A 4,860-nucleotide genomic window follows, 5' to 3' on the forward strand; every position below is an offset into this window, starting at 1 on the left:
GCACTTATTCCAGGCAGAGACCACTTTGTGAAACAAGCTCAGGGAGATGCGAAAGGACAGGCTGGTGACCGATGCGGAGGCGATGGTGGCCAGAGCACAAGATATGTGAGGGGCGTGGTAGGAGACGAAGCTGAAGGACGCACCATAGCTACAGTCACCCCCATTTAGAGCCTTCCCCAGATGCTACATCAGGGCAGCAGCGTTGATGGGGACGAAATTGGGATGGTTCACGGAGAGATGAAGATGTCCAGCGGGGTAATCCGAGAAGTCTTGTCCTGGCAGTCACGCGCTGTGAAGGAGGACGTGGCAAAATCGCACTGCCGCGCCCACCCTCCGCCTAAGCCTGGGGCTGAGGCTAGCAATGAGCCCAGGCCGGGGGACCAGAGCTGGGCGGGAATCCGGTCCACACAACTCAGCGCGCTCCCGGGGACGTGGCGCTTTCCAGCCTATCCCGGCTATGCGACTATTGGGCCAATGGCAGCCAGGAAAAGCTGCGCATCAGCAGCGAGTTGGTTGGTGATTGGTCGGGAGGCCACCGGCTAGGCGGATGGGGGCGGGGCAAGAGGCCGCTTCCGGCGGGGCGGTGCTTGGGCGCGTGAGCTGAGCCCTCGGGTGAACCGTGGCCACTGTATCCTGCGCTGTGTGGACACCGGGAAAGGTAGGCACCGTGGCGCTCGGCCCCTCACCCTTTCTGTCCCTAATCACTCTTTTTCTGTCCCTCTGCCTGGCTACCGGAGCAGGATGACCCTTCCTCAATGGGTTCCCGTGCTTCTGCTGGCGCCGAGGCCGGGGGGCTGAGCCTCCTGGCGTGCCCAAGGCCTCGGACGCGCTGCCCGGCCTGGAGCGGCCCCCGCGCTCCCCGCAAGTCCCGGACGGGACTGCGTCCCGCGCTGCCCTGGCTTCTGGCCCTGCGTCCTGTTGGGTACTGTTTTGTGCCAGGCTTGTCCTTGTCTCCCGCCCCCGGGCCCTCCGAGGGCTGGGTCCCTTGCAGCAGCGGGTCACTTTTGTTTGCCCCCGGAGGCTGGAGGGCAGTGGGGTAGGGCTATTGTGAGCGCTGCCCGCTACCTCCCGCTCGCCGGCCTGCTGGGATCCACCAGCCCCGCCCCGAGGCCACATCCCGGGAACTGGGCGTCGGTGCCGAGCGAGTCGTGCGCTCCGACTGGGGCGCGTGGGAACCAGCAGGCAAAGGACCGATGAAGACACCGTGTGGTATTTTTAAGTTATGTTCGAGCTTCTGTGTTTATCTGTACTTAAGCCTGCAAAGGGAAACAATTTCAAAAGTTTTTACTAGGGAACTGCCCTTTTGTGTGTGTGTGTGTGTGTGTGTGTGTGTGTGTTAACTTTGTTTTGTTGCTCAAGATCCTGATTTTCATTTTTGGCTTTCTGTGTTTAGAAATGAATTCATTTTCCTTAGACTACCATGATTAAAAGTATAGTTGAGTGGTTTGCAGTTTAGAAAGCATGTTATACATCAAGGCAGAAACTCCATGCTCCTCCCACTAAAACTTCGGCCTTTAAATGTGTAAATTCCAAGGACAGTGTTTTTGAGAACTGAATCAGATTCACTTCCTGGGATGAATCATAAAGTCAGTGTCAATGAATCGGTAATACAGTTTGCTTCCTATTTATTTTTGTGGTAGTATTTTATTTATTAATTTTATTTTTTGAAGATGAAGGTAGAGAACCTTGAAGCTTTGGCTAAATTAATCCTTGTAGTAATGCGGAACTTGACTCCAGACAAACATGATCACTAAAATTTTTTCACTAAAAAACGTCCATCTGAAAAGCCAGAGAAAACCCATAAATTGTATTATTGAGGTAGGGAAGATGAATTTGTCAAGCCCTAAGCTGGGTTTCACAGTGATTCAAGGGTCTACAATAGATTTTTTTTTTTTTTTTAAGAATTACAACTAAGAAAAAAAAAGAATTACAACTAAGAGAAACATGAGCTTACAAAAATTGAATGTGTCTGAATGGATAGTACTCAGTATAGCTTTAAAACCAATGTTTCATCATTCTCAGGCATCTTATGTTTCCACTTATTCAGTGATGTGTCAAGAGATACAGTAGCTGTCCCCCATGACTGCTAGCTTTATATACCTTGTGCCTGGGTAGGAGATCAACACATTGGTATTGGCACAGATTTTGATGGGTACTATACCTGGAATTGAATCCAGGCTGCATCTCCAGCCCTCCTCTCTTTCCCTTGAGAGACTGTCTTGGTAAATTGTCCTAACTTGGCTCAGACTTGCAATCCTCCTCTGCCTCTGCCTCTCAGAGTGCTGGAATCACAGGTGTGTGCCAACACCTCTGACTGGCACAGATATTTTATATATGGATATGCCAGAGATGTTTAGGGACAGAGATACAGCTTTTGGAACTACTTGGAAGGCCATGAGGCCCTCTATGAACTCTTGAATGTCTGTGTTGCTGATACTGTAATTTATGAATTAGAGTTCATATAGCTGGAGTAACACTTTTCTGTAGTTGGCTTTTAGCCAGATGCAATGAGAGGAATTAAGGATTGGAGAGCACTGATAGGTGGGAATTACATTGCTACCAAGTACCACCCAGTTGATCCAGTGAAATATATTGGTACTTTAAAATTCTAAGCCAATGTATTATAAACTACAGAAGAATAATAATTATATTAGCTGAGATGTTGACATTCTTTGTATAATCTATGGGGCACTAAGAAGACAATTTAGAATATGATCATGATTATATAGTGAGACACATTCTGTAACATTTATCAAAATTGATGTAGATCGCTTCCAGCTGGAGTGATCATAGTAAATACATCTCTTCATTGGGGATTTCAAAATTATTCATACCCATTTGCACTGAATGAAAGGTGAACTAAAGTTAACTACCAAACTCTGGACCTTATTATGTTACCATACACAGCAAAATTCAGTAGATAAAAACCTGCTGTTCCTTCTGTTTTTGAGATAGAGCTTGTTATGTGGTCAGGTTGAAACTCACTGTGTAGCCCAGGGTGGCCTTGAACTCATTCACAGTGATCTTCCTGCAGTGCTGGAATTACAGGTGTGAGGCGCCATGCTGGGGTTGCTCTACATTTTGCATAGCATTTTTATGTTAATTAATATGTTGAAGTTTCATCAACCAAAAAAAAAAAATTTTTTTTTCTTCCAGAATTCTAGAATTTTTCTCTTCCAAAAAGTGGTTCTGTATCCAGAAAAATTGAGTTTGTCCTGGGTTACTTTGATTATAGGACTAGTTTGTCATTCTCAGTCATAGTTAACGGAATGTAGTAGTGAACATCAGTTCACTAGAGAATTCACTGTCACTAGAGAAATGTTAAGTATGTGGCTTGTCTATGTCATATTTTTCATCAAAACATGAAGGATGGCATTTTTAACATATGTATGTGATTGTTGGTTTTAAGTATAGGTGAAAATGTTGGGTGAGGAAATGAGAAGGGTCACATAGCTTTCTGTCAATTGGATTGACTTTGGTAAAAAGAGAAAGATGTTTCAGAAATGAGCTCCACTAATGTAGTTCTTCAAATGCTCTACATAAAAACTTCCTTTGTACTATTGCTTCTCCTATCTTTCCTCAACAAAATGTCCTTTGTCTTACAAGGATGTCCTTTGTTTCTACTTGAAATTTCTGCAGGTAAATCTAGTGTAGTCCAGTTCTGATTTTTTTGTTTCTTTTATTGTTCGCTGTGTGCCCATTGTCATAAAAACAAGAGACCTTTTTTGTTAAAGATTTAATAGCCAGGCGTTGATAAATGTCAATATGTGGCCGTGAACAGTTTTTTTTTTTTTTTTTTTCTGTTTTAAAATTTTTTGGTACACTCCTAGGGGTTGACTAGGACCTCACACTTTTCTTTTAGACAAGGTCTCACCATTTAGTTCAAGCTAACCTGAGCTCACTCACTGAGTAGCCTAGGGTAGCCTCAAACTCAAAGCGATCCTCCTGCCTCAGCCTCTCGAGTGCTGGTATTGCAAGCAAGCACCACCAAGCTGTACACTTGAGGGTCAGGCGCTTTACCACTGAGCCACATCCCCATCCCCAGCCTCTTAAGACTTGTAATTATTTAGGTAGAGGGGATTGAACCTAGCACCTTTGCACTGATCTACTTCCCCATGAAGTTTTCACTAAGTTATCCAAGTAGTACTTGAGCTCACAATGTAAAGTAGAAGTTACTTAAAGTACAGATCTATCTATCTTTCTTTCTTTCTTTCTTTCTTTCTTTCTTTCTTTCTTTCTTTCTTTGTATTTAGTACGGGGTGTACAGGTCTCACTACATAGATTGGACTTACAGTGATCCTCCTATTTTCAGCCTCCCAAGTGCTGGGATTACAGACTCATGCCACCACACCCAGTCTAAATTGCTGGGTCCAACACGGCAGCCCAGGCGATTGAACCCCCATCCCCTGCATCTGCCTAAACAGGCACTTTAATCCACTGAGCTATTTGGCCGGCCTAAAGTACAGATTTTTTCATTGGCTACTACAGAGGTGAAATCTAGATAGTAGGTCATTGTCTTTGGCCCTCAGGTGTTCCTTGGTGACCATTTTAGGCCATTTCATCAGAGTAAAGATGGCCACAATGGAAGGTTAATTTAAGGAAGCAGAAGGAGCAATGTAGACTGACACACATGTGGGGTAAAAGAATAGGAGACAAACTTTAAAAAATAGCAGAGTCAGAGAAAAGCTAGTTTGGCTTGGTGTAGAGATCTGAGAAGTTTGATTGACCTGTTGAGGACCCTATACATGTAGGAATGGGGGTTGCACATTTAATTGAGAGCGAAAGGACAGAGAAATGGATACATGATGAGGCCAAATTAGTTGACTTTTACTTTCTTTGGATTCTTCTTCTTTTCTTTTT

At 44.7% G+C, this 4,860-nt stretch overlaps 1 protein-coding gene across 2 annotated transcripts in view; it reads left to right on the plus strand.

Moving 5' to 3' along the window:
* Nucleotides 1-575: 575 nt before the first annotated feature.
* The window catches only part of Calu (calumenin), a 32,288-nt gene continuing 28,003 nt past the window's right edge, over nt 576-4,860 (plus strand). For both annotated transcript variants that reach the window (XM_004642724.3, XM_004642725.2), the window contains exon 1: nt 576-658. The gene's annotated coding sequence lies outside the window, so the exon portion shown is untranslated. The remainder of the gene's footprint in view (nt 659-4,860) is intronic.

The sequence above is a fragment of the Octodon degus genome, unplaced genomic scaffold, assembly GCF_000260255.1.
Source record: "Octodon degus isolate 3935 unplaced genomic scaffold, OctDeg1.0 scaffold00160, whole genome shotgun sequence".
Classification (NCBI taxonomy): domain Eukaryota; kingdom Metazoa; phylum Chordata; class Mammalia; order Rodentia; family Octodontidae; genus Octodon; species Octodon degus.